We start from the raw sequence: 19,767 nt of genomic DNA on the forward strand, positions 1-19,767 counted from the left end.
CTTCCAAAAACAAAGGCTATGTAGAGCGTGGCAGAGAACCAAACAAACGACCATGAAACATTATTTTTCCATCCCAGTTATTATGATAAAACTTCACTGGGCAAACGTTTTTTAAAATGTTAGACCAATTTATGCCAAGACGCACCTACAATAACCCAATAACCTGTCACTACCGTAGCTTTATTTTATATTTGTATTGTGATATTTATACAGTGTGGACAAAGGCACATGTGATTTACATGAAAGAAGGAAATATTGCACATTTGTGAGGAAATATGAGCAGTATCCTTCAATCTTTAGATGGAGTTTAAACAGGTGAGTGTGTAGGGCCTTTAGGAACGAAATTCTGAACGAGTCAGTTCTTCTCGGAAGAGAGTCTAGTTTCAGTGAGCTTGGCTAGAAAATGGCTGCCTGCTTGTGCTTTTTAATTATTTAGACACCGGAATTTCCAGCAAGAGGATGGAGCTGCCTCTAGCATTTCTTTGACCTCTGGTAGTGGCCAGTATGTCTCTCAAGCATGTGGAAAGACTGACCTGAAGCACCTTCTCTATGAGCCCTGCCATTTTGAAACTTATTATGCTCTTGAGCAGAAATCTGTGGAACTCTCTCAGAAATTAAATAGGTTTTCATTTAGTGTCCTGCTAGACATGTTATATAGCAGCTTCCTCACTAGGGGATGAGCTAATACCCACCCTATAACCATACAACACAGGTGTCACCAGTCAGGCGACCCTGCTAATAAAACGGTCTGGGCACACATGCCCTGGTACACTTATGTACCATGTAACCAACTTCCATGTTGTTCTTTATCCCAGCATGTGGGCCTAGGGAGAACCCCTACATGCCACCCAGGCCACGGCCATCCCTGAATAAATCTGCTGCCCTCCTAATGTTGAGGCAACCAATGTTCAACCTGTTTGGAGGGAGAGGAGCCGCACAGCCAACGCAGACCATCGGGAGGGACCATGCGCTCCATCCTCAAGTCCCCAACACATCTATAGGTCATAAGCAGCAACTCTAAAGAGTGCAGGCATCAGTACATAATTGGGTAAAGGCTTAGATCCCTCCTGGGCTCAGAGGGCAGCTTCACAGGTGCACAACACCCATTGGGCAGAAATGGCTTTAGCTTCCCCTGTCAGGGTCTGTGGGCTAAGCAGGAGGGAAGTCCTCTATGCCAAATACCTTCAAAAGTAGTCCTCTAATCCTTACATGGACATCTACAAACTTCATACACGTCTGTTTATGTTTTTTATTCTGCTTAACTCATTTCAGCTTGAAGTTAAGGAACAGTGAAGTGCAGTGTATAAACTGAGTGAAGGACAGGTGTGAATTCACAGGAGGGATAAACCACCACATGGCAAATAAACAAAAGGCGTACCCAGTAACAGTCCCACAAAAACAAAAGACAGAATAAGGTTCCATCAAATGGCAATTAAAATACAGAGCGGGGGATTTGGCAGAAAGATGTTGCCTCCCAATGGATAAATATTTACTTTTTGGTGTGGGCCCTTGAACATACATTTGAATAGTGATTTTATTTGCTTTGACCTGTGGGACCCATCATAATGAGCAGCTCTATTTAAAAAAAAAAAAAGCTGAACAAAAGAAATATTAGATGCTTACATCTGTTAAAAATGCAGCCTGTCAACCATTCAATTGTATACATGTGGTAAGCAGTTTAAGGCAAGAGGGCATATTTGCACTAATTGAGCTCCCTGTAGCCATCTATGTGTAACTGCCGACGTTTTGAATTTAAGCACATTCTTTGATCTGTTTTTCTATTCTACATTTCCTTCTTTCTTTAGTCTTTCTTTTTTCTTTGTTTCTATTTTCTTTCTCATGATTTTCATTTGTTTCTAGCTTTCTTGCTTCTCCTTTCTGTATCTTCCTCTCCTTTCCTGGTTTGTTTGTTTGTTTCATTCTCTCCTTCAGACTCTTTTCTTTCTCTCCTTTATTCTTTTTTAGCTTTCTTTTCTTCATTCACACTTTTTCTTTTTTTGTTGCAACATTTTTTCTTTTCCTTTCTTTAATCCCTTCTTTCCTTTCCTTCTCAACTTTGTTTCTTCACTTTGGATTCTTGCTTTTTCCATTACTACTTTCCTTTTTTATTACTTTCTACCCTTCCTTCTTTCCTTTCTTTATCATTCCTTCCTCTCCTTGCATCCTTGCTCTCCATCCATCCATCCTTCCCTTTCATTATTTCATATTTCCATCCTCACTATCAATATTTCCTTCTCTCCTTCCTTCTTCCCACCTTTCTTTTCATCTTCTCTTTCTTCCTTCTTCTATGCTTTATTCCAGTTGTTTTCTTTCTGTACTTTTGTCCTTTCTCACATTTCTTCCCTCCTCTTTTTCTCCTTTCTTTTTCCTTTAGTTTTTTCCTCTTCTGCTCCTTTCTTTCTCCTTTTTCTCCTTGTCCCTTCTTTCTCTCAGTCCTCTCCCATCTTTTTTTTTCTTGAAAATTACAAAGCTTCCTAAATTTCTCATTCATTAATTTTCCTTCATCAGTGGCTCATAGGTTTTCCCATGGGCATGAGGATGGAGGAAGATGTATGTAGAAATGTTTTCTTGCAGAACACTATGAAGTCTTTGTGCACCTTTCAGAACCCACAAGACTCTTCTAAACATTTGCCTATGAAACCTATACCGTTCTTGCCACCAGTAATTCTTAATCTTGAGTCATTAATATTGGGTCTGTTTCTGGTCAGCAACCAATACACTCTGGCGCAATTTGCTAAATGCGTGTTGTATTTTGGGTCCTACCTTATAAAACAAATGCACTGTCATTCAGTGTAAGGCATGAACAAAACCACCAGTGAAACACTCACATCTCAGAGGCAGCACACAATCAAGAACAAAGGAAGAAAATTATATTTTGGGACCCCAGAGTAAACTTTCTATATACAGCTCTTGAAACACTGGCACTCTGTGACAACTGCACCAGGACTGTTTGCATTAAAAGGGCAGAGGTTAAGTTTGTTGTCCTGTCCTTTATGTACCCTTGTCTAATTCATAGTTGCTCAAAATACTTTTCTTTGATCAGACGTAGCTCTCACTATAAAAAAGGTTGAAGACATATTTTCTAGGCTATCCCTCATTTGATTACTGAACCTCCGCTAAAGACATATTTTTGCTCCAAAACAGGCATGGAAGGTGGCGTCATGCAATGTACAGGTGATGTCTTAACATACACCTGCCTTATGAGCCCAACTTTCTGCGGTATGTCGTGCCATGCATTTTCAAACTGTATGTCTGCAGCACCTGCTATTCTGTGAAAGTGGGTAGGAATGCACTGCTTGCATGTAACAGTTCCATTACCCCATAGCATCTTGGTAGTTGTAATGGCGCTGTTACATGCAAGCAATGCGCTCCTACCCGCTTTTACTGATAAAAGGCTCTCATGAGCCGCCCCCAAGCTGACGAGCTTTGGAACACCTGCACGCTATGAGTGGGATTATACCTGAGAAAATTGGCAGCATGTCCAGCAATCTGTAAATATTCTCTACTGATGAGGGAGGCATCCCGAAACACATGTGTCTAGAGATACAATTTCGAAAGACAGCATCAGCTGAAAAATAATATGAACTTTGTGTGAAAAACTGAACTACAACTACCAAGATGCTATGGGGTAATGGCGCTGTTACATGCAAGCAGTGCGCTCCTACCCACTTTCACAGCACCTGCTATTCCACATGCGGCAGTTAATTCTTCAGTGCCTACTAGAGGGTGCTAGGGCAGCTCTGTAGAAGACTGTGCACCATCTTTTGTGGAGTGCCTGTGCCACCATGATTGCCGATAAGAAATTTAAATCATCTTGATTTCACAGTCTTTCTGCTGTAGTCTGTTTCTGGTGCTTCTGTAATTGTGACTGGTACACCGATGAGTCTTTGAGATCACCATGGTGGAGTGGCCCGATGCAGTTGCTTAGTGCAGGACTTTGCTGGAGTTTGACCCATAGGTTGCTGTATAAATCGGTGACTGTAGTGACTTCCCAGCCTATTTCACTTTCTGGAATCTAGTTCAACTCCTTGTGCAGGTTGTAGAACACTTATTATCTGCTATCGCCAGGATGTTTCTGCTTCTTCTTGTTGATCAACATTAAAAGAAGGGTGTGTGGTCTGCGTGTCGAAGAAGACCAACTGAGTTCCACTTGAGCGTGCAGCCTATTCTTCCTCCTAACTTCACTTTGGGTCGACTGCTCCACACCAGAACGTCCTTTGAGCTGCTCTGACTCTTCTTTTGTGCATTACTGACCTGGAGCTGCATCAGTACATTTTTCTCCTCTGATGTGAGCAGCCACCATTTTATAAACGTGCAGCTTGCATCACATGGCTCCCTGCTGAGGGATACCAGCCTTTCTGCAAATAAATTGCCAGCAACTCTTATGCATGTTGTTTTTTCTTACCTCTTCAATATATCTGGACTGTTTCAGCAATGCTTTGTGAGCTGCACATTCTAAAGCTTATTCTGGCATTTTCTTCACTGAATTGCTTTTTAATAAATGCCATTTAAAATGCTTATATGCTGGAAATGAGAATGGCAAGCTAACCAAGATGGCGGCTCCATCCCTCAGACGAGCACTGATGTCGAGCGCTGCCAAGAATGCGCCCTGGCCCCGAAAACTGGTTGCACTGGCGTGAAGGAGAGCGAGGGATGATTGCAAGACGCAACGGTGTACAAACTGAGAGGAGAAACTGTTGTTCGCGCTGGGAAGCGCTAGCCCGGTTGTTGCTGACAACTGTCTCAGGCTGGGGTAATCCCGTCAGGTGCCGTCCAGAGTTGCTTAGCAACACAGACGCCGGATTCGTGGAAGTGCTTCATGAGAAGGCGATGGCAGCGCGAGGAGAAAGGAGTAAGACGCGAACAACAATCCCGGTGAATACCTCTACAGTGCAACGTGTACTTGACCCAAAAGCGGACCTTGATGTAAAGAAGCCCGGTCAAGTCACGGGTAAGAAAAGTAAATTAAACAATGGGAAGAATGATAAGTCCCTCGCACCAGGCAATTTACTTGCTGGAGGATTGGAAAGAAAACAGCCGGTGATCACGAGCCTGTTCTCTAAAAGGGATATCAGTACGGAGGAGGGAGGACGGCGGAACAAACAAACAAAGGTGTTTGCCAATATTGAGATAACTGGTGAAACTCAGACACAGATTCAAGAGAGCCTGAAGGATATAAACAATATCCAAACCTCATGGGGGTCAAGTAGTGAGATTACAGTACTAAATATTGCTGATTCACCCACAATTATCCAGCAAGAGAGTGAGGATAGCAAGGAAAGGAACTTATTGCAGCCTACCCCTCCCATTAATGAGGAAAAGGAGAAAGATGCCAGTTTGAACCAGGAAGCAAGGCAGGTGCCACACAGGTTGACAGATGGTTTACAAGTAGGTCTCTCAGAAAATCCAGAGTTGGGCTATCTATCCTCCGATCCTATGGAAAACTTTTTTTCACTGAATGAAGAGTCCGGAGACTCGGATATCATTGAATCACAAAGTGGTAGTAGTGATGACGGGTGCGTAGACACCTCAACAAGTAACTGTAGCCAACAGGGGGGTAGAAAGGCGCCCAGGAAATTAAAGAGGCATTCGGAAGGGAAAAGGAGTACCCGTAAACAGGAAGGACCGGAGGAAGAGGGTGAGCTCGGGTGGAACTATTCAGACACACAACCACATTCCTTGGTAGGCTTGCTTGGAACAGTGAGCTTAGACAAGAGATCTCAAGGGGCCATGGTGGTTCATAGGGACCCTGAGCAGACACCCAAACCTACATTAGCTATGATCCTGCAATCATTAAGTGCATTTCAAAATGAGGTTAAAATGGAAAATCGGCATGCCCGTGTTGCTGCAAATACACTACAGGGTTCAGTGCGCAAAATTGGGAAGACCTGCACTGAAATCGCAGAAAGGATGAGTATGGTGGAAAATCGGACGGAAGTGCTGGAAACCACAGTTGACGCTTTAACAACACAGGTGACCTCACAGGAGAGTGCGGTGAAAGACATTATGTGGAAACTGGAGGAGGCAGAAAACCGCCAACGTCGGAATAACCTAAGGATCCTAGGGATCCCGGAGAACAGTGAAGGAAGCGATATTCACGCATTTACTATCAATTTGTTCAAGAAGGCGTTTCCAGAATTAGCGCAATGGGATTGGGACAAAGAAATTCAACGTGTGCACAGATTCCCGATGACATTGTCTAAACATCTGCAAAACAATCAATCATATCCTAGAGTCATTTTGAGCTATTTCGGAAATTTTTTGCTCCGACAGGCGGTGTACGATCTGGCCAGACCTAATAAAAAACGGAACTGGGATAGTTTTTCATTTTTCGCTAAACCAGATTTGCACACGCCACAGTGGAGAGATGCTGGCGGCTTCGACAGCTGATTACACCGTTTCAAAAAGCAGGCGCCGTAGCTTTTCTCCAGAACCCTGCCAAATTGAAAGTAGTCTCGCAAGGACGAGCCTTGTTTTTTACATCAGAGATACAAGCCGAGCAAACATTGAAGGAAATCATTGCAGGGAAATCTGGACACTCTGAGAGCAACCAATAGCTTCCTTCTCTCTCTCCTTTTTTTTTCCTTTGTCCATTTGGATATTGTTTTTTTGTATGCAGTAATTGTGTTACTCTTTTGTTGTTGCTGGGTGGAGGGATAAGTCGGGTGAATATCTAAGAAGAGGATGTATATACAGGAGGGGCAGGGGGTGTGGAGAGTGGGTGAGGTTGGTCAGACGCTATCACACAGGCTCAGGATTGAGCCTGGTGGCTTAGATAATGGTGGGGGGTGGGGAGGAGGGAGGACAAGACTAGTGGAATTTTTAGACGCACGGTGTATGTGACGGGTGCAGGGTGGGGGTGTCAGTGCGAAAACAGAAATACTAGAGCAGGGCAAGTATGGCTTAAAATGAGGGATATTACTACAGTTAAGTATGGATGGGGTGAACAAACATTATTATGGCTAGGTTGAAAATTAACATTTGTGGCCTTAACGACATTAAGAAAAGACAGAAAGTAGCTGTGGGATTACAGATGACCGGGGCTAATATTATATGTTTACAAGAGACACACATTGAGGGATCTCAACAACATCTGCTGAAAACACTAGGGTATCGGCTGATTACTGCTTCAACACAGGGGGTGCGAGCTAGGGGGGTGGCAATTTTGGCAAAAGGGGGAGATCTCCAATTTACACGTACATTAGCTGACAAATTTGGACGGTGGGCAATTACAGAATGCCACTATGACAATGGGGAAAGTAAATTGACTCTTTGTACTATCTATGGCAATATTAGCGACGACCCAGATGTGCTGTCCAGCGTGGCTAATGAATTGGCTCACTGGCCTCTCCCGCTGATTGCGTGTGGGGATCTCAATTTACATTTACCTGGTGACTGGCTTTCGGATCCAGGTTTTAAATATCAAGGGCGGAAACCGAAAGTCTTCCGGGCACTGAAAGATATGTGTGTGCTACATGGGCTGATTGATGGTTAGCAACTAGAGCACTCTGGGGATCCGGGATTCACGTATTATTCATATCCGCATTCCCGGCATGCGCGGCTAGATTACATGCTTATGTCTAGCTCATTGAGTTCTGCCAGTATAATAGAAAAAATGGCAAGAGTTTTATCGGACCATAATCCTCTAGTATTAAACCTGGTATGTGGGGCAAATAAATCCAAGATGAGGACATAGACGTTCGAAAGAGCGTTACTGGGTAATGTGAAATTTTGTCAACATATGAGCAGATGGATTCTGGGATTTTTGGAGGATAATCTCGGTAGTGTAGCAATAGATGTGGTTTGGGATGCCCTAAAGGCCGGTATTAGAGGGGAGACGCTGCAATTCTCTTTTAGCTCTAACAAAGAGGCCAAACTAAAGATGGCGATGCTACAACACAATTTGAGTAGGGCCGAGGGAGAGCTGATTAAGGCCGTTCAGGAGGGGCGAGTATCTGATAGCGAATTAAGTCGGGTGGTGATTGCTAAAAATCATATAATTGATGTTTTAACGGAGAAAGCGGTAGCCAAGGCAACAACTCATAAAGAGAAAATATATGAATGGAATGAACAGGTGGGCCACCAACTGGCGGTTCGCACCCGAGAAGAGTACTCAACTCATTTATTAAAAGAGATTAAGGATCCAGAGTCTGGCCTCAAGACCGAATCCTCTGAAATTAGAGCCGTATTTCAAAGATTTTATCAGAATCTGTATGAAACAGAGAGAATCAACAGGGCAGACCTGAGGTATATTTAAATCTAAATGCTCTGGTAAAATTCGAGAAAGAGGATCAAGAAAGCTTAGACAATCCTCCATTTTGGGAAGAGATCCTACTCTCTATGAATAATCTTGCTACAGGGAAAGCTGCTGGTATGGATGGAATTCCAACGGAGTTCTATGTTAAATTCTCATCCCAACTTAAGGAAATAATACAGGAACTATTTATCCATATTTTTCAGGGAGGTAGACCAACAGCCTCATGGTCATCTGCTAAAATTGTAGTCTTTTAAAAAAAAAATAAAGATCCTTTAGAACCTGGGTCTTATCAGCCCATCACGTTGATAAACGGAGATTCCAAAATGTATTCCAAATTATTAGCGAGCCGATTGGCAACGATTATACATTAAATTGTATCCGGACGTCAGCACGGGATCCCCGGGAGAACTACACGTTCAAAGAGTAATTTCTCGCTTTGATTTTACTGAGGTGACAGGAGACCCTATGGCGCTTATATTACTCAACGCTGAAAAAGCTTTCGATAGGGTCTCCTGGAAATACCTGTGGGTAGCCTATAATGTTACATAATGGGATTAGTGAGGGATTTATAAAAGCAATACAAATGCTATATGTGGAACCAGTAGCCAGGGTGTCGATAAATGGGGTATTATCGGACAAAATAACTATTACCAGGGGGACGAGGCAGGGGTGTCCGTGTTCCCCTCTCTTATTCGCGATTTATATTGACCCGTTCATCCGTAGGTTAGATAATAATATACTGATACCATCAATTTGGGCACGAGAATTTGAGACGAAAACACTGACTAACGCAGATGGTATCGCTCTAGTTACCAGCGATCCTATCACTGCAATAGAAGCAATAGAAGAGGAGGCTCTGACCTTTGGAGCAGTCTCCGGCTATAAATGAAATCAAAGTAAAACGCTGATTATTAATAATGACAAAATTAAGATGAGGGATGTTAGAGTCACAGATAAAGCTATATATCTAGGGGTTAGTATAACTGCAAAGGTGGATAATATAGTTAGTAATAATGTGGAACCACTGATCAAGCGAACAAAAAAATAACTGGTCCGGCTGAATAACTTACATTTAACGATAGGTGGGAGATGTAATGTGATTAAAATGCTCTTTCTAACCAGATTTTTATATTTTCTTAGATCCATCTGTTTAGAATTTCCTCCTCAACTGTTTAAATCTATAGAGTCCATGTTCTCCAGGTTTATTTGGGGATAAAGAGACCATGCAGGGCCTTTAGATTTATTACACTTCCAAACGATAGAGGGGGACTGGCAATGCCCAATTTTAAACTGTACTATTGGGCCACTGTATTAAGATATTGTGCAGCACTCATCTCTACAGGGCCTAATAGCGATAATTTACCTACTTCACAAGAACTTATATTGGGAAGGGGCTGTGAAGGTTGTCTCTGGAGACATATTAACGACAGCTACTTCAAGAAGGTTAAATTTAAGACCATCTCTGGCATATACAAAGTTTGGGGTAATGCTCGAAAACTACTGGGACTTGGACAATATTCGCATTATACTCCTGTATTTAAAAACGATGAACTTCCAGAGATTTTCAGAGACAGTTGTATGGATCGGTGTATACAGGCAGGGATTGTACAGTTTGCCTGTTTCTATGCGTCGAACGGGTTGAAGAGCTTTGAGTAATTACGTAGCGAGTTTGACCTTAGCCATAGGGATTTCTTCAAATTCCTACAGGTGAGAGATTTCTTGACAAAGAAAGGGGGGGGGTAGGGCAAAATTCCAAGCAATTCAAATTATAGAGAATATACGTAAAAGATTTGTTTTCACTATTGGGGAGATTTATGGGGGTATATTATCAAGCACGGCGTTAAAATTATCGCGGCTTTAACGGCAGAAAACTGCCGCTAAAGCGGCAATAATGGGCTTGATAATATGCCACAGAGAGTTCCCATAGAAGCCCATGTTGACACCAGAACATGGGCTTCTATGGGAATTCTCAAGGGCATATTATCAAGCTCATTATCGCCGTTTTAGCGGCAGTTTTCTGCTGCTAAAGCAGCGATACTTTTAAAACCGTTTCTTGATAATATGCCCCATGAATCTTTGAATTCTCTGTGTCCAGATGATATGGAGAAACAGATGGCTAACTGGCAGGCTAAACTAATAGTATTGCCCCAAACCCCCCTACGCTCTTATGAACTGTCACAGACCTGCTTTATGTCAATAAAACTACAAGCCCAATATTATAAAACTTTTTTTCCCTTAATTATACCCTGAATAAGATAGCAAAATGGGGGACCGGAAAGGATACAACATATCCACGATGCACACTGTTCGAGGCCGATAGTGTGCATATATTTGCCTCTTGTAATAGTTTGATAGCAGAAATCTCTGACTTTTTATCAGAAATATTTAAAACAGGAATTGGTATCACAACCGAGGAAATATTGTTGGGCACAGCAAATGTTATCCGGCCGAAATATATGCAAGGACTGATTTTTGTGGCTATGGCTGTTTTTAGGTTATGTATAGCTTTAGCCTGGCTAGACCCGCATCCACCGGCATTTCAGCAATGGAGAGCCCATCTGTTAGTAACATGCAGCCTGGAGGTGGCCATATATAAAAGAAAAGGGCATAACAAACGTAAAAGAGGCTTGATGATTTGGGATCCACTGTTGCAATGGATACACAATCATACTTAGGATGGATAGATGGTAATAAGGAGAAAAAAGTTAGTCAAGTAAGAGCTATTGATTTTTTGATTTATCTGTACTATATTGTATATAAGCTCAACTGCTGTGAACCTTTTAATCTAATGGGGTGTTTTGATGAATTATACAAGCTAAAATTTGTGTCTTTGTTCGGGTATGGGTTAAATTTGTAGAGGTGGGGGGTGGGGGCTGGGGCGGGGGGTTGTGTATGTGTAAAAAAAGCAACTCAATAAAAATATTTTTTTTAAAATAATGCTTATATGCTGTTCCAGTCCCACAGCATTTTCTACATAGATATTGCTACTTTTCTTTTCTCTCATGCTGTGTTTTTGAGTATTTTTGAGTGCCTTCTTCGCTATTGATATCTCATATTGTGCTCAAATGTGATACATATTATATTTTGAATCTTCACTGTGGAGTCTGCTCATATATGTTTTTCAAAACCTGTGTACTTCCACGTGCTATTCATACAGCATATGGGCAGGCTGAGACCATCATAAAAGCTGACACATCGCCCTCTAAATTACGCTACAATGGCCAGTGAAATTTTAGCTGCTGCTAAGCCTTCTTCTTCTGGTACTAAACCAAAGCAAGTGAAAGATTATCCCTCCCCTCACCTATTATGTCATTGCACAATCATGTTCTTGACTCAAGTAAGGGGTTTAAAACCCTTCATGACTGCTACAAATGAAAAACAACAAATTGAGAATAGATGGATTACTATGGAGGCAACATTGTTTGACATGGAGCAGCGCATAAGTGATCTGCATGACGCTGCTACCAAGATTCCTTTTCTGGAACAAGAAATACAATGGCTCAAATTGCATACTGAAGATCTTGAAAATCGAAACAGACATAACAATCTTCGTCTATGTGGCCTACCAGAAACATTGGAGGGCCCGGACTTTATTATCTTCTCAAAAACATTTCTGCCTGAGCTTTTGGACCTTCAGCATGATCCACTATTCAACATGCACATCGTCTTGGCCGCTTCCAACCTCCTTCTACCGGATCCAGAGGAATTATAATGTTATTGTTGGAATTTACAGACCTGATCCATGTGATGAAGGTAGAAAAAGTGAAACGTCCTTTTACATGGTCTGGTCACAATATTTAAATCTCTCAAGATCTCTCTAATGCTACTAATGTCAGAAGGAAAGAATGTATTGCTCTTTGTCCACAAATGAGACAATTACACATTTGTGATTGCATTTTGCATCCCTATTTAATGTAAATCATTTATGAATGCACTACACGCTCCTTTGAAGTTCCCGTCAAATTAAAATCGTTTCTCCAAAGTATATTACAGCATTCTATAGATACCTCTTCCCAGCACTCCTGAATAATTCTAACTCTTGCTATTCTCACATTTCTTCTGCTTTCTTCTATCTACCTCTATACTGATTCTACAGGGCTGTTTTCTCTTTTATATCTCTTGGTGCTGTTGCGTCCCAAGCTCATCTCTTCCACTGTTCATTTTAGATCGGGATTTCTTTCCTTGGTCTATTTCTTTACTTTACTATCATTTGTTTATCCCTTTCTATTAGTTGTTTTTTACTCTTTTTTTCGTATTGTTTGGTAAGTGCTTTTTTTTTTTGGTTTTCTCTTTTTATACTGTCATATGTTACATATTAGTTAAATAAATGGTGTATTTTTGTTTCCTGCTGTATCTATGCAGCATGTCATCTGTATTTATTCCTGTATCTTTCACCCCATTTCCCAATAACGTTGTCTTGTGGAATGTTCGTGGTTTGAGACATCCTTGTCCAGATTGAATTCATATGTTACATTTTTGCAAGAAACTCATTGTAACAATGTTGAATCTCTATAATTGAGAAAACAATGGGTAGGGCAAGGTATATATTCTCCTGCAATTAATTGTAAAGGTGGCATTGCTATTTTTTTTCATAAATCATTGCATGCACAAATTTGATCAACTCAATGTGATAATGATGGAGCGATGGGTAGTGGCTAAGGTTATCATTCATAACAGACAAATCTCTCTATTTAATATTTATGGTCCTCTTAAATCAGACCCAGATTTCTAGAAAAACAACAAGATTATACCAGCTTCTATCGACAACACTTACATTATTGTTGTAGGAGTCTTTAATCAATGGTTAGATCTCTTTACTGATAAACAGTCTAAAATAATCCTGACAAATCCCATAAACTATTTCAATTTGCCATTGTCACTCGTCCATTATTTGATGTTTGGAAAACTTGTAACCCTGATTCCTCTGAATTCATGTTTTTATCCAATGTTCACCATACGCATTCTAGAAAGGATTATATTTTGGTTAATAAACCTTTAATTCCCTCTATCCAATCCTCAGAGATTGGCTCTATTTTGTTTTCTGGCCATGCCCCTGTTTTTTATTCCTTTGATTTATCTCTGAATAATTCTAAAACTGATTGTTGGAAATGTAATAATTTTCTCCTCTCTGATAATAGTTTCCTGACAGAGGCGACTACCTTTGTTAACAAGTTTTTTTAAATTGATCAAACTTTGGACACATCTACTCCTATTGCTTGGGATGCCTTTAAGGCCTCCTTTCGTGCCCTTACCATACCCTACTCAGCAAAGAGGAAAAAACTCAAAAAATTAGAACATACTTATTTTTCCTCTAAATTTTCTTCTGTCCTACACAAGTTGATTAAAGTCAAGTCTGCTTTTACCAAACTTGCCACCGTTGATGCCTGTACTATCATCATTAAAGTTAAATCTAAATATCATGGTCAAATAAAGAGGGTAAGATGTTAGCTAATTTCTTAAAAATAAATCTGAAAAATAAATCTGAACGTAAAAACATTGGCCTCATTGTGAATGAAGATAGCAAAAAAATTACATCTTTTGATGCTAACATCTCTATCACTTTTCAAGAATATTACCACCTACTGTACTCTGACTATGCCAAGCCCTCAGAACATAATATGCACACTTTGTTTAGTGGCCTCCATAATCCTCCTTCTATGCCTGAAAGATTTGATCTTTTAGAAGCTGAAATAACTTTCTAAGAAATAACAGATGCCATCAGACCCTTAGAAAAAAAACAAGGTTCTTGGTCCAGATGGCCTTTCTATTGACATTTTCTCCTCTTTCTCTTCCATTGTTGCCCCTAAACTAGTTGAACTTTTTAATTCTTTTCTTGCAGATTCAAAGGCCACTGATTCTTTTCTAGAAGCTTTGATTGTCCTTAATCCCAAACCGGATAAAGGTCACAGACTCTGTAAACATTATCATCCTATTTCATTAATTAATTAAAATTGAAAAATGTTTGCCAAAATCCTAGCATCCAGGCTTGAGTCTATTGTTCCTTCACTGGTCAAAACGGATTAATCTGGTTTTGTTAAGGACAGACTGGCCACTAACAATGCTAGAATGTTTTCTAATGTCATTGCATTGGTAAAAAAATACCACTCTCCTCTAGCTGCATTGTCTCTTGATGACGAAAAGGCTTTTGACCGTATTAGCTGGCAATTTATGTTTACCACTCTCAGACGGTATGGTTTTGGCCCTAATTTCATTTCATTTGTAAAATTGTTATACTCTGCTCCCCGTGCAAGTATTTTCATCAATAATTGTTTTTTCCATTATTTTTAGTTACAGTGAGGTACACAACAAAGTTATCCTCTTTCCCCATTGCTATTTGTTCGCTGTTTAGAACCTTTCCTTAAAAGTATCTGCTGTAGGGGTGGGCGGAATTTGCGAAATTCACTTTCGCAAATTATCGCGAAAATGTTTAAAATCTCCGCGGAAAGGCAAAGCCATCTTGTTTTCACTTGTCTCACGGTGCATGATCGCGAGAAGAAAGATGTGATCGCGCGACGCATGACGTTACTGCGGGCGCGAACTGTCGCGAGACAGCGCAAATGGCTACCAACAATCCAACATCTTGTGGAGAACGCGACCGGATCGGGAAAACTTGTCGGCGAACGGGGGGATTCCGGTAAGGCGATCGCGCGCACGCGAGAATGTATTATTTTACAGCGTGAGCAAGAAACAAATTATCGCTAAGCTGCGGAATGCGGAAATGTTTACATTTTCGCGCTTTCCGCAGAACGCGAAAATGCCAAATTATCGCAATTTCCGCGAACGGAACGGAATTTTGGCCCAGGCCTATGTAATACACTCATTTCAGGCTTTGAGCATAATTCCTCTGCAACTAAATTATCAGCTTATGCTGATGATATTTTAGTTTTTATATCCAATCACCATTCTTCTTTACCTACTTTTCTACACAAAATTCATATATACTCAAGTATCTCTGGATATATATTGAACTTTTCTAAAACTGAAATATTACCACTACATTCTTCATGTTATCAATGTATGTTTGCTAACACTAATTTTATTTGGTGCCTTGCCAAAATAAAATATCTTGGAATTTGGTTCTCTCCCATCGTTTTGAACACTATTAGTTGTACTTTTAATGCTTTAACACTCACACTACAGACATTATTTTCATCATTGTCACTTCTTCACTTATCATGGTGCGGTAGGTTGAATACAATTACGATGATTATTATACCACATGTCCTTTATACACTATCTATGTTACCCTTTAAGATCCATATTTCTTATTTCTTTTCACTAAATTCACTCTGCACCAAAATTTTGTGGAATAATAAACAAACCTGCATTGCCTTGGCTAAACATAAATGTCCCAAGAGTGCATTTGGTGTCCGTTTTCCTGATTGTAAGTTATATCACTCTGCATTTTAAATTAGACAGTTTTTTGCCTTAACTCCTGAATTTTGTTATACTCCCAAACTGCTATGGATTGTGTTTGAATGTTCTTTATTGAAGGATTTCTCATTTGAAGATGTAATTTATATGTCTAACTACACCTTTAAGATCAAATAATCCTATTCTAAAATAGTCACAACAATTGTAACATACCGTATTTTCTACCAATTTTGATATGCGTCAATGTTCTTTGCTTCCTTTATTTGGCATAACAAATTTATCAAAACTCAGAATGAATTATTCTATTATAAACACTGGAAAGAGAAGGGTATTATGTTTATTTATCAACTTGTCTACGATAATTCTGTTATTCACTTTTCCCAATTGCAAACAAAATACAGTTCACCAAGTTTGTTTTTGAGCATCTTTTAATATTGTCTTCTCATCAGTCTTATTTAACAGTCAATAATTTTCCTCCAGATATTCTTTCACTCACTACCCAAGCACCGTTAAATAACATCTCTCATGACTCTATGCCCAAGCCTGCCTATTTATATAATATGTTATTATCGCCTATCCCTGAAAGATACAAAACAACTATTGAGGTACTATGGGAAACTGATTTATCCATCTCACTTCCACACTCCTGCTTGGGATAAATCTTGCTTTAAAATATTTAAAACTTCCAAAGTAGCTCTTATGAGACCGCCTCTATTTTTTTATCATAAAAGAGCTCTCATGGCCCCTGACTGTATCTCTGAGTTCTCTCCCACCTCCTCTCCATTAAGCTGGTTCTGTTCTTCCTTCACAGGGACTTTATTTCACCTATTCTACTATTATTCCAATGTGTTGAAATTTTGGGAATATATCTGGTCAAAGTGTCTAAACAAATGTTAATGTAATATTCCATTATCAATGCAAAATGTTTAACTTGGAACTGCCTCACCAGACTTTGACAGTATTTTTGCTAAGCCTATGTTATTTGATCTTTTTATTGCTCTTGCATTTAAGGAGAAACGTTCCTGTTGGAAAGACACCTCTAAATGATCTATTTTAACATAGTGGAATTTAATTTCTGAAAAACACAGAATAGCTACTGTTTCTACACTCTCTATGTCTCAGAAAATTAAGTCTGATCTACTCTGGTTACCTTTCACTATGCAGATTTTTCTCACTCACCTATATTTGAGATACCATCCTTTTTTCCTCCCTTTTTCTTTCTTCTCTTTAACTTTTCATAATACAAAACATAATTGTTATATACGTATCAACTTATATTGCTCTTTTTGTCCCCTGAAGTATTTCACTATTTTATATTCTAATTGTTATTATTTACTATTGATGGTGTATTGCTGTTGTTGCTAATTTTCTTGTCTAATACTTCAATAAAAATTATTTTAAAAAACATTAAATGAAGCCCTTTGTGGCTAAAATGTCTTATTAACCGCCTAATATAAACATTATAGAAAAGGAGCAACAACACCGAACCTTGAGGAACCTAAAATGTGATGGGCACACTCACTCGTGTGTTTTGACAGTAGTACCACATACATAATAATGTTAATTTAGTGACAATAATGCTAATCTAGGCTTATTCATTGGTTTAAATTTGTAATTTAGAGTGGTTCATGTAATTTGCATAAATTCAGGGGATCTTAATTCCTGCTTCAACCCAGCAGACACCAGTATGTAGCAACTCAGTGTTTTTCTCACACTATGATTAGTCTCATTTATCGAAATGTTTTTCATTGTTACTGGTTTAGACCCATATATTCAGATGTATCATTCTTTCTGGAAGTACTTTTCTATACTATTACTGAGCATTCCCCCAGGAAGTCTTAATTCATGATTTGTTTGTCTCATATAAGAACTCGACTACATTTACATTTTTTAAGTAGTGCCAGTCAATTTTCTTGCACAATCTTCAAATTTTGTAACAAAGCTTATTATTGTTTAATATTTTTCTGTTACTAGTATTCGGGAATATAGTGCCAATTTGGATATTAGTCTGTGCTGTACTTCAGTAAAAAGCCAACAGGAGCATAAGTAACATTACACCATTTGACAGAAAGCAACATCACACACCATTTGACCGCCACTCTCATCATATGGTTGACCCCTTAATCCATACCCAATGATTCCAGAATCCCCATGTAGCACCCAAAGACTAGATGGAGGCAACAAAGTGGGGTTGTGCTTTGTCCTGCCTCCACTTTTGCTGTGATCCATCATTTCACCCATCATCCCGCCGTGAGGGGAACGGCTTTCTACATCGTCTCTGGGACCCGCTGACAACCTTGCCGAGAACTTGCCTGCCGTGAGGGGAACTGCCCAATAAACTACTGTTCCCAGCATTCCCTGCCCGGGCGCCTGCCAGTGACGTCATCAGGCAGCGCCGGGGAGGGATTTAAGCACGCCAGGCATCCCGCAGCGTGGGTTGTGCTTTGTCCTGCCTCCACTTTTGCTGTGATCCATCATTTCACCCATCATCCCGCCGTGAGGGGAACGGCTTTCTACATCGTCTCTGGGACCCGCTGACAACCTTGCCGAGAACTTGCCTGCCGTGAGGGGAACGGCCCAATAAACTACTGTTCCCAGCATTCCCTGCCCGGGCGCCTGCCAGTGACGTCATCAGACAGCGCCGGGGAGGGATTTAAGCACGCCAGGCATCCCGCAGCGTGGGTTGTGCTTTGTCCTGCCTCCACTTTTGCTGTGATCCATCATTTCACCCATCATCCCGCCGTGAGGGGAACGGCTTTCTACATCGTCTCTGGGACCCGCTGACAACCTTGCCGAGAACTTGCCTGCCGTGAGGGGAACGGCCCAATAAACTACTGTTCCCAGCATTCCCTGCCCGGGCGCCTGCCAGTGACGTCATCAGGCAGTGCCGGGGAGGGATTTAAGCACGCCAGGCATCCCGCAGCGTGGGTTGTGCTTTGTCCTGCCTCCACTTTTGCTGTGATCCATCATTTCACCCATCATCCCGCCGTGAGGGGAACGGCTTTCTACATCGTCTCTGGGACCCGCTGACAACCTTGCCGAGAACTTGCCTGCCGTGAGGGGAACGGCCCAATAAACTACTGTTCCCAGCATTCCCTGCCCGGGCGCCTGCCAGTGACGTCATCAGGCAGCGCCTGGGAGGGATTTAAGCACGCAAGGCATCCCGCAGCGCGGGACTCGCGCGGGCGGCGACCGGGCAAAGCCCGGGCCAAGGGCGTGCCCGTCCTTGCCCGTCTAAGCCCGGAAAAGACTGGTCTGGGCCCATTCTCTAACTTCCGCCCTAGGACACCATCAAGTCTGTCAGGACATTAAATCTTGAGTGAAAGGTATTGTGGGGTGATAGCAGGGGGAATCTTGCAAGATTGTTATATGTCTTGTATGAGTAATTGATTGCATAACACTTTGAATAATGGGCAAACGTAAATCTATGGAAGGAGGGGCCCAGCAGTCTAACACAAAGAAAGGGAAAAAAATAAAAAAAGCTATTGCTTCTAGTACTAACTGTGCCCTGACCCGTATTCCAAATCTTGTTACCGACTGTGAGGTTATTTTAGCTGACAATGCATCACACCATGAGGTAATTCCCAACCTTAATATAGAAGAGGTAGGCCAACATAGAGGTAAGGTGATCCCAGATATGTTTAAAAATCAAAAAACATCGCAATCCTTACCAATTTGCTTAGTGCACATCCAACCGGGGACTAGCTCTGTGCCCACTGCACATGGATCATCGGGCTTTATAGACAACGATCTATTAATTACAGAAGATATTAATACTGACAAGGGGATTACATCGCTATGCCTAGGGGATATCACAATCCCATGTAGTAACAAATATGCCGTCTTGGAAGGGGAAACAGGTGATGTGTCGCAAGTAATCGCTCAGGCGTCTAAGAGGGGTTTAGACGAAAACATGATAGATACATGCGCAGAAAGACCTGTGGGCTGCCCAAATTGTCTTGGTACCAACAAGGCTATCCTGTTGAAGCAAGAGAAATTCGAACAGGATATGATGGATATCAGGAATTTGTTGGCGACACTATCCCAGAAAGGGAATGTAGCTGGGATAAATAAAACACTGCGCACTGGCAGCCCCACTATAATACCATCACCATTATCCCATTTATCATTCCCTG

At 41.0% G+C, this 19,767-nt stretch overlaps 1 protein-coding gene across 10 annotated transcripts in view; it reads right to left on the reverse strand.

The window, feature by feature from the left end:
- The window catches only part of LOC146866846 (scavenger receptor cysteine-rich domain-containing protein DMBT1-like), a 1,139,300-nt gene that overhangs the window by 491,671 nt on the left and 627,862 nt on the right, over window positions 1-19,767 (reverse strand). The window lies entirely within an intron of this gene.

This window comes from Triturus cristatus, chromosome 1_2 (assembly GCF_964204655.1).
Source record: "Triturus cristatus chromosome 1_2, aTriCri1.1, whole genome shotgun sequence".
In the NCBI taxonomy this organism is placed as follows: Eukaryota; Metazoa; Chordata; class Amphibia; order Caudata; family Salamandridae; genus Triturus; species Triturus cristatus.